The sequence below is a fragment of the Felis catus genome, chromosome C2 (assembly GCF_018350175.1).
Source record: "Felis catus isolate Fca126 chromosome C2, F.catus_Fca126_mat1.0, whole genome shotgun sequence".
NCBI lineage: Eukaryota > Metazoa > Chordata > Mammalia > Carnivora > Felidae > Felis > Felis catus.
The window spans coordinates 75,177,772-75,195,418 of record NC_058376.1 but is presented as its reverse complement, the minus strand read 5'-3'; the positions used below and the strand labels follow the sequence as shown (position 1 = coordinate 75,195,418).

Sequence of the window (17,647 nt, the reverse complement as noted above, 5' to 3'; positions counted from 1 at the left end):
AATTAGCTTGATCCAGTACCTATATAGAACTTAGCATCAAATAGAGGACCCGAATTATTTTCAAGTATACACAAAAATATATTTTCCCAAATAATAGCACAATGGGACTCCCAAAAGATTCCAAACAATTGATATCATACATTGTGCATTCAATTACCAAAAACAAATAAGAAATTAATTGAGAAGTTTTAAAAAAGAAATTTATTCATGGAGTGCTTGGGTGGCTCAGTCGGTTGAGCATCCAATTTTAGCTCAGGTCATGATCTCACAGTTCATGAGTTCAAGCCCCACATTGGACTCTGTGCTGACAGCTCAGAGCCTGGAGCCTGCTTCAGATTCTGTGTGTGCATATCTCTCTCTCTACCTCTTCCTCACTTGTGCTCTTTCTGTCTCGCTCTCTCTCTTTCTCACAAACAAATAAATGTTAAAAAAATTAAAAAAAAATAAATTTATTCAAAAGCAAGGCGAAACTTAACAACTGATAAGTTAAAGAAGTAATCATAATTGAAAACACAAAATATTTTGTTTTGAATAAAACAGAGGAATAGCATATAAAATTGTGTGATGCTGTATTTATTTAAACAGAATAATGAAAATAAATGGGATAAGGTTTCAAGTCAAAGAGCTGAAAAGAAAAAAATTGGGGCAAACAGAGAGAATATAGGAAAAGGATACAAATTAGTGAAATTAGTGAAATAAAGAATAAAAGAGAAATTACCAAAAGTAAAAATCTGATTATTTTGAATAATAAAACAAACAACTCTGAAAAAAATAATTGAGAAGAGAAAGAAAATCACAAATAAATAGTGAAAGAAATATGAAAGGGAAAACATCACAAATAGAATTGAATTTTTAAGATTCATCAAGAGAATACCATGATCAATTTTTGCCAATAAACTAAAAAATTTGAATGAGGTGAAAACTATAAGTAAAAAACAAAACAAAACAAAAACAAGACATTTAAAAAATAATAGAATGGAAACCTAAAAATTGGATTAATAGTAAAAAATTATGACAACATAAGGCAGTTATATAGGAGAAACAAATCATCTCTTTCATATGCAAACTGTTTCAGAGAATAGAAAAAAAAGAGGTAAGTTACTGAACTCATTTTTAAGGCTATAATGATAGTATAATATTGTTAATGAACACAAATACACAAATTATAGATGATATATAAACAATTTAACCCAATACTATGCACGCATATATATTTGAACAAATAAAATTTATTCTAAGGAACAAAAATTCAACATAAAGATTTTATTAATGTACTTTATAAGGTAACAGGTTTAATGGGACTGTAGGGAGATGTGGGTAAAAAGGGAAATTCAGTTTTAAAAATATTTAATTTATTTTATTTTTTTTTAAAGATCTGAAGTAACTAAAGCAAAATGTTATTCCATCTAGGTGATGAGTATAATGCCTTTATTATGTTATCCTCTGCACTTTTCTGATTTTGGAATTTTTCATGTAATTCTCTAGTAGATTACAGCCAAGTTTTCTATGTTAGCAATAGATAAAGCTATTTCTTACTGAAAAAAGCCCATAAAAATCAACCTCCTACTCCTTTGATTTATTCAATTACAGTGGGGCTTTTGCCTTTGCTTATAAAAAAACAAAAGCCATCTGTGTTGCTGTGAAGAAGAAAATCAGATAAACCTCAAAGGTCATGATTGACGTTCTCTAAGGTTTCTTTGTTCTTAACTCTGTTCAGGGATCTGAACTGATGCCTTTCTGGGGGAAGAGCCTATTTTCCATCTGGGAAAGTGCCTCTTTGTGTGGTGTGAGGAAACAGCAGTCCATAGTACCTCAGGCAGCTTGTGAGGTAAGATGCCCCGGCTTCACGGCGTGTAACTCCTGATGCTTTCTCTTTTAATGTAAGTATTTGATTCCATTCGAGGCCACTGGCCTCATATAAAGCTGCCTCTGAGCCAGTGTCAGAGAGATTCATCTCCCCATGATCTTCTTTCTCCTGACACACCATCTGTCTCTCTCCTTAGAGAGACACAGAGGAGAAACAGAGGTGGAATTTAATCACCGAGGTCTCTAGGCTACTGAACTCCCGACTTCTAAGCCCTAGCTCAGCTCTTGAATCCCTCTGCTGTGGAAAGGAAGAAAAGAATCATTTTTACACTTAACTAAAGCCGTACTTTTTAAAGACGATCGATTCTTCTTTCCATCCTTGTCATCATCAAATTAAACCAAAATGATGCCGTTGATGATACTTTCAGCAAACACAAGAGTGCTAGACTCCTTCCTGTCTCCAGACTCCTCAGCTTTGTTTACATGACTTAGGTTTCTGCCCTTGACAGGAATCGGCCTGAGGGGGTAGAATAAGGTAGAAGCCTTAGCACAGTGCCTGACTCAGAGTAGGTGTTCAGTATATGGCCTCTAGCCTAGCCCCATTCAAATCCTCTTTGATTAGGAGGAAACCACAAAAGGCAGGATAGAGGATTTGTTCCAGGGTCACTGAGGGATTTTGGAGGAGGAGAGTAGACTTTGAATTGTCTCCATGGTAGTTTTAGAAGGATCCGGGTAATGTTGCCCTTAGATCAAAGAGAGAAGAAATCCTGCCTTGAGCCTTAGAGTAGGCGTAGGCAAAGCTTTTTTTGTAAAGGGCAAAATAGTAAATATTTTGGGATTTGTGGGCCACATAGAGTCTCTATCACATACTCTTTCTTTGTAATTTTTACAAGCTTTTGAAACCACAAAACTATCCTTAGCTTAAAGCCATACAAAAACAAGTTGTGGGCTGTATTTGACCCACAGGCCATAGTTCACTCATCCTGGCCACCTAGATTCTCTAGGGCCAGGGAGGGGTCAGAGGATGTTGTCTAAGGGGAGAGAGGTGAGGGCACAGCTTGGTGTGATGGCCGATGTCCACATAAATGTTTGTGAAGCTGTGTGTGGTTAAAGGTCCACACTGCATGGGAAGAGATGAGGCGGGTTGTGGGGGAGGGTCTTGCAGCCAGTTCTCCACATGCTATCTTGCTCTGATGTAGAACTCCAGAGTATCTGAGAATTTTAAATTTAAAACTAGACTTCATGTGGGGCACCTGGGTGGCTCAGTCAGTTAAGCATCTGACTTTGGCTCAGGTCATGATCTCATGGTTCATGAGTTGGAGCGCCACATGGGGCTCTGTGCTAACAACTCAGAGCCTAGAGCCTACTTCAGATTCTGTGTCTCCTTCTTTTTCTCTGCCCCTGCCTACTTATGTGTTCTCTTCCCCCCCTCCCCCACCTTTCTCTCTCTCAAAAATAAATAAACTTAAAAAAAAACAAAACTAGACCTCATGTAATGTGGATACATTTGTCAACAATGTAGATTCCCATTTTGCTGAATAGTCTGTGAGCCTAAATTGGGAACTTCTAACAAATTTAGACCTAGGGTACATGGGCCTCTATTTACATTCTAACTCAAGGCCTCACAAATGTGGAGAGCAAATCTGTCCTAGAATACCCAGTGCTCTGTCTTTGAAAACACAAAAACAAACACAAAACAAAACAGAAAACCACCAGTTCCTAAGTATGTCCCTAATAAACCTGTTACTGATAGGCAGTCCCAGCAGATTTTCCTTTGCATAAGTCACATCCAACCAGAAAGGCTAAGAACTGAGCCAGCATCCAGGCTTTACACCTCTGTCTCACAAGTCCCACCTTGATACAATCTACAGAGTCAGCACTGCCCGGTCCCCTAGCTCAGTGCACAAACTCAAATGCCTGCGAGGGTCTGGGTAATTAAATGAGAGAGGCAGATCAGGTGCCAGAAAAGAGTACACACTAAAAGAAGGAAAGGCCCTTCTAGACAGGACAGCCACCACTCACCTCTGGTGACCGCTGTCATGGAAGAATGCTGACCCAGTGTTGCCAAAGTTCTAATTAAAAACAAAAGGGTGGGGGGCAGGAAATCTGAGTTTCCATATAAAATCTCAAACTTTTAAACATTTGGGAACTAATTTAAAATCTTTAAAAAATCCATGTTGGTCAACAAAACGTGTCTGTGGGCTGCATTTAGTCCATGGAAGGACAGTTTGCCACTTGTGCCCTAATTCTTTCTAACTGAATATGAGGTGTCCTCAGAGTGGAAGCCCCTTTCCTGTTTGTATTTATCCAGAGTGTAACCTCCACGTACATGATCTGGGTACTATGGAAATAATGCAAAGAGCACGTGATCGTGAGTCAGGAGACCTGGCCTCTGCGTCCTGAATTGCCTTCCCTATTCTGTGAGATTTGGAGCAAGCTGATTATCATAGTCCTTTGTTCCCTCAGCTGGGAGAATTAGCTAGATAATATTTTAGTTCCCTTCCAACTTGCATATTTTAGGTTTTTTAACATTGTAATCAGAGATGTGACCTAAGTAAACTTGGTATAACATTGTATCACCACAAAAGTTATTATAAACCTGTAATCTGTTTCTATTTTTTCAGATCTACACATGGCAATAGGAATTTATTAAAAATGTGAGTTTTCAAGGCATTTGCAACACAATATTATTTTTATCAAGTATCAATAGGAAATACTACCTTTATGTTCTCATTTCACACATATGAAATATCCTTTAATATAAGCAGTCTTTAATGCCCAGAAAACATTATCATTATCCTATTTTTTTTTCTGTCTGATGAGGAAAATGCCCTAAGGATACACAACAGGTAAATTATGACAGTTCATATTTTGTTTCTTGTATTTTGTCCTTGAAAGTAACCCATGCACAACACCTCCTGATTTCTCTGCTTCTAGAATAAATTGTTGAGTTTCAAGTGATCCTGCAAGTGTAATGGGGTTGATTATATTTACGAAAATGTGGTAATGCATCACAGGGGATGCTGCCACACTTTTCCCAACAAAGGAGGAGGCACAAGGTACATCTTTAAAATTCTGAGCTAAGTGCCAGGAGATGCCAGAGAATAGCTTTTGAGGTAAGAGATTTTAGCAGACACACGCGAGGCCAGTTTCTATCAGTTATGAGTGATGTCACGAGCTAGTTTTTTTCCAAGGAATATTTTTCTAAAAGCAAGTTATTGAGATATAATTTATACCTCATAAAAGTATCCCATTTTTAAATGTACACTTTAATAAATTTTAGTATATTTACAGAGCTGTCTAACCATCACCAAAATCAAATTTTACAACATTTCCAGCAACCAAAAGAGAAACCTCATGCCCATTCACAGTTACTCCCCATTCCAGCTGCAGTCCTAGGCCAACCACAAATCTACTTTCTGTCTCTCTATATATGCTTTTTCTTGACATGCTATATAAATGACATCATATATGTTCTTTTGTGTTTGGCTTCTTTCACTTAGCATAATATTTTTGAGGTTCAGCCATTTGAACTACTCTGTTCCTTTTTAATCCTGAATAGTGTTCGTGGATATAGTACCATGTGTTGTTCATCCACTCATCAGTCAAGGGACATTTGGGTTGTTTCCACTTGTTGGCTCTTGAGAATCATGTTGTGAACGTACATGTCCAAATCTTTGTGTGAGAGAAGTCATTCTTGATTTGATAAAAACCTAAGGTTTGCAGCCACACTGCCCTTTTTGGCCATCATGTAATAAATTTGAGGGAAATCAACAGACATCCATGTAACATCGCTCTCACCCACTTGCATCCTGTTTTGCAAAACTGAATTCCCAGAAATCACACAGGGAATTTAGAGGAGACTTGCGGGTGGTCATGGGAGTTTGCCGGGCACATGAACATCGTTTGTCAAGTGTGTTGTAGAAGGAAAAGGCTCTAGTCTATCACTAACTCTGCTACACCCGTTTCTTTCTTTCTTTCTTTCTTTCTTTCTTTCTTTCTTTCTTTCTTTCTTCTCTTTCTTTCTTTCTTCTCTTTCTTTCTTTCTTCTCTTTCTTTCTTTCTTTCTTTCTTTCTTTCTTCTCTTTCTTTCTTTCTATATGAAATTTATTGTCAAATTGGTTTCCATACAACACCCAGTGCTCATCCCAACAGGTGTCCTCCTCAATACCCATCACCCACCCTCCCCTCCCTCCCACTCCCCATCAGCCCTCAGATTGTTCTTAGTTTTCAAGAGTCTCTTATGGTTTGGCTCCCTCCCTCTCTTTTTTTTTCTCCTTCCCCTCCCCCATGGTCTTCTGTTAAGTTTCTCAGGATCCACGTAAGAGTGAAGACATATGGTATCTGTCTTTCTCTGCATGACATATTTCATGTCACATATAACACTCTCCATTTCCATCCACATTGCTAAAAAAGGCCATGTTTTATTATTTCTCATTGCCAAGTAGTATTCCATTGTGTATATAAACCACAATTTCTTTATCCTTTCATCAGTTGATGAAAGAGGACATTTAGGCTCTTTCCATAATTTGGCTATTGTTGAAGGTGCTGCTATAAACATTGAGGTATACAAGTGCCCCTATGCATCATCAGCACTCCTGTATCTCTTGGGTAAATTCCTAGCAGTGCTATTGCTGGGTCATAGGGTAGATCTATTTTTAATTTTTTGAGGAACCTCCACACTGTTTTCCAGAGCGGCTGCACCAGTTTGCACTCCCACCAACAGTGCAAGAGGGTTTCCATTTCTCCACATCCTCTCCAGCATCTATAGTATCCTGATTTGTTCATTTTAGCCACTCTGACTGGTGTGAGGCGTTATCTGAGTGTGGTTTTGATTTGTATTTCCCTGATGAGGAGTGACATTGAGCATCTTTTCATGTGCCTGTGGGCATCTGGATGTCTTCTTTAGAAAAGTGTCTATTCGTGTCTTCTGCCCATTTCTCACTGGATTATTTGTTTTTCGGGTGTGGAGTTTGGTGAGTTCTTTATAGATTTTGGACACTAGCCCTTTATCCAATATGTCATTTGCAAATATCTTTTCCTATTCCATCGATTGCCTTTTAGTTTTGTTGATTGCTTCCTTTGCAGTGCAGAAGCTTTTTATCTTCATGAGGTCCCAATAGTTCATTTTTGCTTTTAATTCCCTTGCCTTTGGAGATGTGTCAAGTAAGAAATTGCTGCAGCTGAGGTCAGAGAGGTTTTTTTCCTGCTTTCTCCTCTAGGGTTTTGATGGTTTCCTGTCTCACATTCAGGTCCTTCATCCATTTTGAGTTTATCTTTGTGAATGGTATAAGAAAGTGGTCTAGTTTCATTCTTCTGCATGTTGCTGTCCAGTTCTCCCAGCACCATTTGTTAATGAGACTGTCTTTTTTCCACTGGATATTCTTCCCTGCTTTGTGAAAGATTAGTTGGCCATGCATTTGTGCTGCACCCATTTCTGCAGGGTTTGTTTCTGAAGGGACAAGGGGATGTTTCAGTGGACCCTACAAGGGAAAGGCCTTGGGCCCCCAAGTTTCTTTGTTTCATCCAAAGCCAGCTCTTTCTACTACCTGTATTTTCTCTTTCTGTATGCTCAAGGGAGCTAGCAATTCTGGTCTCTTCTTTCCACAGATAATACCTAGAGATTCCTCTGTCAACCTTCCAGGCCCACCCACGCCCAGAGACAGTGGTGGAACAGTACATGCTTTACTCCCTCTACCCATAACTTAAGGGCTTTATTACTAACCCCTAGGAGTGAACAGAATGAAAAACAAAGCATCATGGGGCAGTGGCAAAACTTCCTCAGACCTCAGAGTTATTCCCTGATCTACAGTGAAATAGAGGGAATCCACTTCCTGTGCTATTTTGAAGTATCCTTGGAGGCTCAGGCAATCAGTCTTTCCTGAGGTGGTGTCTGGCCAGTGTCCTCATTCTTACTCCCTTTTCCTGGAAGTGAAATATCCCCCTCTCCTCCCATTGTTCTTTCAGCCTTTTACTTCCTAATAATTCCTCTCTTTGAGCACTTAAGACTGAAGAAGATAGAAGTAAGGCAGATGTGGGAATCAGTCTGAGACTTCTCACCTCGAATGGATTTTTAGGATCCTAAACCCCACTCCTCTGGTTTTATTGTTCCCCCTGCCCATCTCTGCTACCTCTCTGGTGAAATGTAGGAAAAATCAAATAAGGTCATTCTCTGACTTTAATACAAACATCTTTGCCCATCTGGTTAGCAGCCTATATTGTGAATGTTGCTCGAGGTTACAGTGATTTTTTTTTTACAGTGATTTGAAAAGCTCAGACTGTCCCCTCCGAAGTCCTTTATTAGGAAGGCTTTAGGCAAATACTGAGTACCCCCTTGATGATATGCGGTGTCTGGGGTCACTGCCTGTTGTTTCTACCCTGTGCTCCAAGTCATTCTAGGCACAACACACAAATCAGAGATTTCTCTTTGCCTTGAAGAACATCAGCCTGCAAACTTTCCAGATATTAATGGTCATAGTGACATCTTTAATAGGGCAGAGAAGCCAGTTAACTAAGTATATTTGACATGGCAGATTGGATTTCTTTTAAATCTAAACCCAGACCATAGGAAGAGATTTTACAGTACTATTATCTCATTACAATACAATGGCATCAGCAGAGAGGTTTTATGGTTCCTCCTCTCTTTTTTCTTATTCATTTAATTGTAGTTCTTTGGTTCTTTTTTCAGCCTGATCTGAGTTTGAACCTTGGCTCTACTTAGCTGCTGCATAACCCCTCTAAGATTCACTAATAAATAGGGTAGCCAGCTGTCGTCCCATTTGCTAAGGACTGAGGGGTTTACTGGGACATGGGACTTTTTGTACTAAAAGTGGGAGTAACCGGGATGAATTGGTCACACTATTTTAAGGGTCGCCAGGTAGGCTTAAATAATACCTACCTGAAGGTTGCTGTGAAGATTCTGAGTGAGAAGAAGGCCTAATCAAAATAGAATTTAAATAAATGAAAAATATTTGTATTCAGTTCATTTCAACAGTATTCTTAATTGTTTTTGTCTCCACTTGATATCTGCTTCATTTGTTGAATCAGACTTTCCAGAAAACCAGAATCAAATAGGTACGGATTGGTGCTCTACCTCCTCCTCCTCCTCCTCCTTCTTCTTTAGTGAAGTGTTTTTTTAATATGGAAAAATATACATAACATGAAATTTATCATCTTAACCTTTTAAACTTTATAGGTCAGAAAGTTAAGTACATTCACATCGTTGTGTAACCAATTTCCAGAACTTTTTCCATTTGAGTTGAAATTTTGTAAACCACAGCTCTTTATTCCCTCTTCCCACTGGCCTCTGGAGGCTACCATCCTACTCTTTGTCTCTGTGATTTGACTCTAGGTCACACGGTATTTGCCCTTTTGTGATGGCTTATTCTACTTAACGTAGTGTCCTCAGGTTTCATCCATGTTGTAGAATGTGTCAGAATCTCCTTTTCAAGACTGAATAATATTCCATTTTATTTTTTTATTTTTTTTTAAATTTTTTTTTTAATGTTTATTTATTTTTTTGGGACAGAGAGAGACAGAGCATGAACAGGGGAGGGGCAGAGAGAGAGGGAGACATGGAATCAGAAACAGGCTCCAGGCTCTGAGCCATCAGCCCAGAGCCTGACGCAGGGCTTGAACTCACGGACCGTGAGATCATGACCTGAGCCGAAGTCGGACGCTTAACCGACCGAGCCACCCAGGTGCCCCAATAATATTCCATTTTAAATGTATGTACCACATTTTGTTTATCCATCCCTCCATTAGTGGATGCGTGTTCCCACTTTCCAGCTATTGTGAATAAAGCTGCAATGGACATGGGTCTGCAAATATCTACCCACAAGTAGAATTCTTGGGTGAGTTAGCACTTCTTAAGCTTTAATGCACATACAAATAACTTTGGAATATTGTTGAGCTGCAGATTCTTATTCAGGAGTTCTGAAGAAAGACCTGAGTTTTCAGAGCTTCCAGGTAATGTCAATGCTGCTGGTGGGCATACCACTTTGAAGTACAAGAGCATAGAAAAAAGTGAACTAACTTAGGTGTGAGGTCTGACCATTGGTAAGTTACCTAATTCTCTGGGTCTGATAGGCCATTTTCAAAAAGGGGGGTTGGGCTAGATGACTTCTAAGGTCATTTCCTTCTCTGATATTCTTTTTTTTTTTTTTTTAATTTTTTTTTTCAACGTTTATTTATTTTTGGGACAGAGAGAGACAGAGCATGAACGGGGGAGGGGCAGAGAGAGAGGGAGACACAGAATCGGAAACAGGCTCCAGGCTCCGAGCCATCAGCCCAGAGCCCGACGCGGGGCTCGAACTCATGGACCGTGAGATCGTGACCTGGCTGAAGTCGGACGCTTAACCGACTGCGCCACCCAGGCGCCCCTTGTGATATTCTGTGTTGTCATGTCTACTTAGGAGAAGTTTATTTCCTCCTACACTGCTTGTGATGGAATATATGGAAACCAGTAACTCCTGTGTTGCAGAACTGGAAGGATTGCCTGCAGGTTTGGAGAGCCATGAAAATTAGACCAATAAATCTAAGAGATCAATAGATCTAGAAATTATCAGAACATTGATCAAATGAGGGTAAATAGACTTGCATAGAAAGTGAAGCCTTCTCCTCAACTCATAAGTAGGCCCCTATTTATGAAAGTATTCATCAACTCTTATGGCAGCAATAGTACTAGTCTTTTATATTTCTATTTAAAAGAAGAGGAAGCAGAGAAATTTCATAGTAAACAATAGGAAAAAAAACTGTTGAAATGATATTAAAAGGAGGGTGCTTTTAGTTACACAGAATTTGACTCAAGGACAAGGAAGGTGGAAGGGAAATGAACAGAAGACCAGAGTAGCGGTGTGCTGGTAACAGTTCACAGTCAGCTGGGGAGGGACACCCTGATTTGTAGTATTGGCCAATGTGTACATGCTCCTATGTGACCACTCAGTCTACTAATGTGATACTAACTGGCTAGGAAACTTTCTGAAATTTCGACAGTTTTCTTGAGCTGGTACAAGCCAACTATAGCACACCACAGAAGAGTTAAGTTTCCTATAATTGAGTTCTTGGGATTAGATAAAAGAAACTGTTCCAATAATCTCTTTTTTCCCTCTATTGCAGTGGGTTTCAGCTCTAGCTGCATATTAAAATCATCATGGCAACATTTTCACAAACACCAATGGTCAGGCCTCCCAACTCAATTAAGTCAGAAATTCTTGGGATGGCGGCACAGGCACTGCAAAGGTTTTAATGGGGAGCTAGGGACGAAAGCAGCAACATCCTGCTATCGATGCCATGCCATCAAATGATCTCATTAAATTCAGTATCTCGGGTTCTTCCTCCTGCCAGGAGAGTATTAACAGAGCCAAAGAGTAAAATCTGTAGAGGTGAATGATGCTTTCCCAATCTATCAGCTCAATTTTGTGTAGGCTACAGGGATTTCAAACCCACTGAAGGATGTAATATCTGGATTAAGCCATGGCTGATCAAATGTGCTTGGCCACACTGTCAACATTATTTTCAGGCTGAGCAACCAATAGGAACCTGCAGGTCAAAAAAGGTAAGACCCGAAGAGGCTGGTGGCAGTTTTATGTCCATTGAATGTCTACTGGGATTGTCAAGTGAGAGGGGAGGACGAAAGGAGGCTGTGATTAAAGAGGTGGAATTCACAATGACAAATTCTAGAAATCTGTCGCATTCAGGAAATGATTTGGAACTGAGTGGGGGGTGCTAGGGAATAGAGTGAGGGATCACTGGAGTAATAGGGTCATCCAAGGCCAGAGAAGTCGATGGAACAAATGATGTATGAGTGGTGGGCATGGCAGGGGATTGGATGGAGGAAGGAAGAGGGTGAGAAAGAGAATGATGATACAGTTTTCAGTAAGCATCTACCAGGTGCCAGGTACATCAGGAGGCACTTTGTATTTTCTCATTCAATTCTCGAATCAATCTTATGAAGTAGTGACTAGTATTATCATTTCTGTTTTATAATCGAGAGACTGAGGTTTAGGAGGTTGAGTATCTTACCCAAACGTGATTATATGTTAAAACTGTAAGTTCTTTCCAAAATCAAGTCTCCTGACTCCAGAATCCACTCTTTGAAACCTCCCGCACCACTGCCATTTGTTGAACATCGATCATGTACTTGCCATTGTGCTAGGTGGATTATGTCATTAAATCCTACAAAAATTCCAAAATTTTGTTGTCCTCATTTATCAGAAAGGGAACTGAGGCAGCAGTTAAGTGACTTCCCATGGTTAAAATAAATAGAAATAGTGCTGATATTAAAAGTTAATCATGGCTTTAAAGACGATGTTGAATCCAAAAGTCCTGGTGACAAAGTTTTTGAGGGTTTAAGAGAATGCCACAAAGGTCAGTAGATGATTGTGTTAAAATGGGAAATCTGTGTTTAAAAAATGGATAGTATTGCTTTCAAACAGGGGGAGCTGTCATGGAAATTATTTGTCTGTTGACCTTACACTTTTACTCACCTGAAGACTCTGAAGATCTGAAAACCTCTAAATTCTTTCTCTGAAGTTCTCTGTTCTCTAGTACTCTGCTTTTTGCACCCTAGCAACCTTAGCCTTCCTAGAATCCCAGCCCAGAAAGTTCATGAGACTCTACCTGGATTCACCCACCAGTGTTGCAGTCTGGAAACTCTTTCTGGGTTGTAAGATGGGGCCATCACAGGGCTCATCTAATTTTTTTTTCCCATTCTCAGGAATCACTGTCCTTGGTTGCCTGATGTCTAATTACTTGAAAACCATTGCTTCATTTCTTGTACATATTTTTTCCTTTTTCCCCCTTTTTTAATTTAAAAAAAACCTTTAAAAATTTTTTATTTATTTATTTTAAGAGGCAGGGAGGGGCAGAGAGAGAGGGAAAGAGAGAGAATCCCAAGCAGGCTCCCTACTGTCAGTGCGAGCCCCATACATGGCTCAAATCCATAAACTGTGAAATCACGACCTGAGTCAAAATCAACACTTGGTCGCTTAACCCACTGAGCCACCCAGGTGCCCCTTTCTTTCTTTCTTTTTTTTTTTTCTAGAAAAAAGAATAAACTGGTTTCTATTATTTCATCTTGGATGTTAGCAAAGGTCCTCTCAATATGTACTGGAGCAGAATTGGATCTTCTCTAACTTTCCAGCTAAGTCTCAGTTAAGCAACCAAATGACAGTGTTTTCATCCCTGGGGCTTCTCACAATCTTACAGTTTGGTTGAAAGTAATTTTGTTACACAAGCCCCCTGTTCTAAGGTGAGTATGTGTCTGTGAAGGCTCTTCGTTCTGACTGCTCACATGTTGCTTGTAAGTGGTTATGCTTTCTGCCTTGTGTCTGGTACAGCAACAGGGTCTACTCAGCATCAGACTGTGAGTACATGGTCACTGCCTAGTGACTGTGTTCCTGTTCTAGTTTCTAGTTCTAGTTCCAGTCCTGCCTTTAATAAACAGCCTGATCTTCGACATTTTCCTTCGCCTCTCTCAGCCTCAGATTTCTCATTTATAAAATGGCTTGGGATCGGGTGGAGTAATGGACTTGAATTTCCTTCCAAGGATAAGATACCTTATTTCTAATGTGTGTCATGTCTCAATCATTTTGATGTAGGTTCTGAAAAAATGAGGACCCCAGTCATCTCAATACTCTTATCTGCCATGAGCCCAGGCTGACAGTTTTTGAAGGACGCTGGGTGATTCAATCCATCCTTGTTTCCTGTACTCTCTTCTGCTGTCTGCAAGGAATTGTGGTTTATGGCAGCTTTTATCACCATGGTCCTCTGGGGACAGAAACAGGAGAGGCCAGAGTTAGCAGGAAGGATCTCTTTTGTGGCCTGCTTCATTGAGAGTGACGGGCTCTCCATTTGTCTTTGTTGAAAGAGCCAATCAGCAGGCTTAGGACCCTGGGTTTGTTCACATTCTTCCTTGGCTGATTGGTGATTCATAGAGTCCATTAAAATGCCTAGATGACCGAGAGCTCAATTTTCCCAGATGAAGCCTGTTTGGCAGCGAAGAGGCTATTTCTCCCCTTTAGCAACCACTGAAGAGTCAGCATTTGTAGCCTTGGGGGAAGTACATCTCAGCACACTATATTAACCTCTCTGGCACTGCCTGGTGGCCCAAGTCCAGCCTAGCCAGCCAGCATTAGGGTTTATGATTGCTCAGGCATTGGTAAGTGACCATGCTGACGGTGCAACAGTGCTTATGAAGGAAGCTTATTACTTCTAGGCTCTCTAGGAGAACACATGAGAGCTATTTGTTGTGGGTCTTTTTCCCACAGGTTGGAAATCTGGGCAACTATATGCTTTCTTTTTCTAATATATGGTTAGAAGTATAGTGAGGTGATTTCTAAAACATGAAGGTTACAAATTTATAGATCAGTGGGGTTTTCTGGTTTTTCCATTTTCTAAACAGTGAGACTGTGGGCATAATACGGTCTTGATGATGGGTCTACCTCACCCCAAATTCATGGTTGTGAATGTGCTATGAACCTGTAAAGTCCTCATGTGAGTGATCAGTGTTACTGCTGACTTCCCTACTTTGCTATATTCCCTAGTTTCTGATTCTGCTAACAAAGAATTTTCATTTTATTATCTTAACATGCCTGGTGCCATATTCAACTCCATTTCTTGATGTTGATTTGATTTCCCCCCTTCTCTGACATTTCCACCCCTGTCACCTCAGGGCTTCAGCTTTAACCTCTCCTTTCTGCCTCTTCTCTGCCTCCATGTAGACAACTCCATCCATCTGTAGAGAGATGGCTTCTGAGAGCTCCCCACTCCATTGTTCTCTCGTGCTCAGCTGTCACTCGCACAAGAACACCAGTTTCTGGTCTGTCACTCCTGACTTGTTAACAGCTCAATTCTAGCCACATACTGACAACAGCAATAGCTGTTGTTACCTGAGCCCCAACCATGGATCAGATCCATGTGTACCTTCCCTCTAAACCTTACAAACAACACTGTGGGATAGGTACTCTGAGTATAGTCATTGCATAAACCAGAAAACAAAAGCTCGGGAAAGTTAAGTAGCTTTCCTTAGGACACAGAGTTATTAAACAGCAGAGCCAGAATTCAAGCCAGAATCCATTAGCTTCCAGAGCTTACTGGACTTCCAAAGTGTTTCTGGAGGTGGACATTTTGTATCTCACAGATTAGTAACCAATTATCTACACCATGGTAAATAAGAGTGGGCCAGGGAGAAGGAATTGTAACTAAGAAATATCTTCATAGGGGCGCCTAAGTGGCTCAGCTGGTTGATCGGTTGATCAACCGACTCTTGGTTTAGGATCGGGTCATGATCTCGTGGTTTCTTGAGTTCGAGCCCTGCTTTCCTGCTTGGGATTCTCTGTCTCCCTCTCTCGCTGCCCCTCCCCGACTCATGCTGTCTCTGTCTCTCACAAAATAAATAAACTTAAAAAAATAAAATAAATATTAAAAAAGAAAGAAGTATCTTCGTAATAAAACTATTTTCTGAACAAAGATAGCAGGCCTAAGGAGAATGTTCTGTATAGTGAAGACAAACTGGGATTTACTTCACTTATTTTCGGCACAGTTCTCACCTATTTAAACATAAAGTAAATCCTAACAGAATGTCACTGGCTTCTGTGAGCAAGGCCAACAGTGTGGAGCCTGCTAGGGATTCTCTCTTTCCCCCTCTCTCTCTCTGCCCCTCCCCTGTTTGTACTCTCTCTCTGAAAAGAAATAAATAGATGTTAAAAAAAATATATGTACATAATCAGATGAAAATAGTGCTGTATATGGGACACACAATATCATTCAACAAAGGATACTAATTCAATCATGTTTCAGCAGAAGGTACAGAAAATTTTGGGTGAAAATCCACAAATACAGGAAAGATTTCATCATTTAAATAACAATCACTAAGTAACTTGGTCAAGACACTGAAACCCTGTGACTTTGATGACATGTTTTCTGTTCAATAATTCAAGTAGACTTTAACCTCTATTCTAAATTTTGTATATACATGAAGTGTCTCAGAAATACGCTATTAATAGAGCAAGGGCAATGATAATGAAATCTACATAACTATATTTTTATGGCACCTTTCACAAAGGCATTTTTGTTTTCTTAGAGGAGTGATTATTCAGGCTATTTTGGAATAGGTCAAACTCTCTTCACAAAAGGGCTTCCAGAGGTGAACTCCTCAGTGGAAAAGTTCTGATAAAACTGTGAGCTTCTTTTTGACATAAATTTGACATTATGTTATAACCTTGATTCCTAATGCCACAGGACAAAATTTGCTGAAGAAGGTAAAATGTTTAATGACTAACATAAAGATGTTTACTTATTTGAAGGGTGCATAGTATCTAATAACATAAAGTATTTGCTTTTTCTGTTACTATTATCCAATGGACATTTCCAGAAAGTCATCAATAACATTCAAAGAGCTCTTTTCTACTATTCTCTGTGGATATAAAATAAGTGTTTTGGGTTTTGCTACCCTATGCATTGCTTTGCCCTGGATATAGAGCCTAAACAAAGACATTTTTCTTTAACCTTAACCTAGCAACTGTTTAATTAATCAAGTACAATGGTAATATCCAGATAAGATTTTTGAAAAACTTTGATTACTCTATAATCTCTGCCATCTTTCTCAAAGCCATTCTAGAATTAAAATTCTAGGAAAAGTAGTGCGTCTGCTATACAAATTCAACAAGACCAAGATTGAAAAGTCATTTTGTTATGATATAAATTCTGGAACTGCTAGCAGTCAATCATCTCAGATGTATTTATGCTTTTGAAAAGATTATTAACATTAACTTAGTAATAATGTAGTCTTCATTTACAATCAATATGTCTATAGAGACATAGCAGCAAGAGCAGTCTGTAATTCAAAACCAAAATATCCAATGTAATAAGACAGAAGTCCTAAATCATCATCACATATACTTTACTCTGGCATTCAAAGCTTTCCACAGCTGACCCCAATCTGGTTTCTAACAACATCACCCATGTTACCACACATCCCACACCCTAGTCATAATAGATTAACTCAGCACTCCAAAAACAGAGCTTATGCCTCCTGACCGCTCAGCTTTCACCATTTCTGTTCTTTCCACCTTTAATATCAGTACCTGTTGAACTCTTGCCAGTTCTCAGGGTCAGTTCCAAATCTACATAAAGTAGCACCCAACCCTCTTCCTCTCTGTGTTCCCTCCCCTAACTTTAGTCTGTTGAAATTAAATGCCTCCTTCCTTGGAGTTTTATTCTTTGCTTGTAACTTATTAATTTCCTTGGGAAAGAAATTAATATGATTTATTTCAGAGTATTTCTACCTCTATCACTAGATAGTAAGTTCATTGAGGGCAAGGAGACTGTCGTGAGAAATCTCTTTATCTCCATCCCCACCCCAGGCCTGAAATCAGCTGGTTAAACTGTGTTGAACTGATATAACTTCCAGTGGAAACAAATTCCTTAAGAAGCACTCACAGATAATAGCACAGAAGTATAAGAGCTTGGCAGATTACCATTGGTGTGTTAGATGCTTTTTTTTTTAAATGTAAACCACAAAATCTGTAAAGTCAGTTTCTTTCCTTTGAAAATTCCATAGTAAATATGATAATCAGATAACTCAAATTGGCCTGTCATCGAAAAGGTCACTTCAAGAAAGGAAATCTTTATCATAATTAACTTTAATGAGGCTTTATTGCCTTCTTCTGATTTGCTCTTTCTTTAATTTGTAATATTATTTAACTCTTAAAAATACAGTTTTAGCTCTGCTGGTCTTTTATAGATGAAAGCCTCTTATTGGCAATACTACTCTTTAACCTAGTTAGAGCTAAAAGGGACTTTAATTCTTATTCTTCTAAGTGGAGCTGTGGTTTGTTGG

General features: G+C 39.4%; 1 long non-coding RNA gene across 2 annotated transcripts in view; it reads left to right on the top strand.

The window, feature by feature from the left end:
- The window catches only part of LOC109491709, a 104,555-nt gene that overhangs the window by 15,654 nt on the left and 71,254 nt on the right, over positions 1 to 17,647 (top strand). For both annotated transcript variants that reach the window (XR_006585161.1, XR_002745304.2), the window contains exon 2: positions 1,718 to 1,828. This is a non-coding gene — a long non-coding RNA (uncharacterized LOC109491709). The remainder of the gene's footprint in view (positions 1 to 1,717; positions 1,829 to 17,647) is intronic.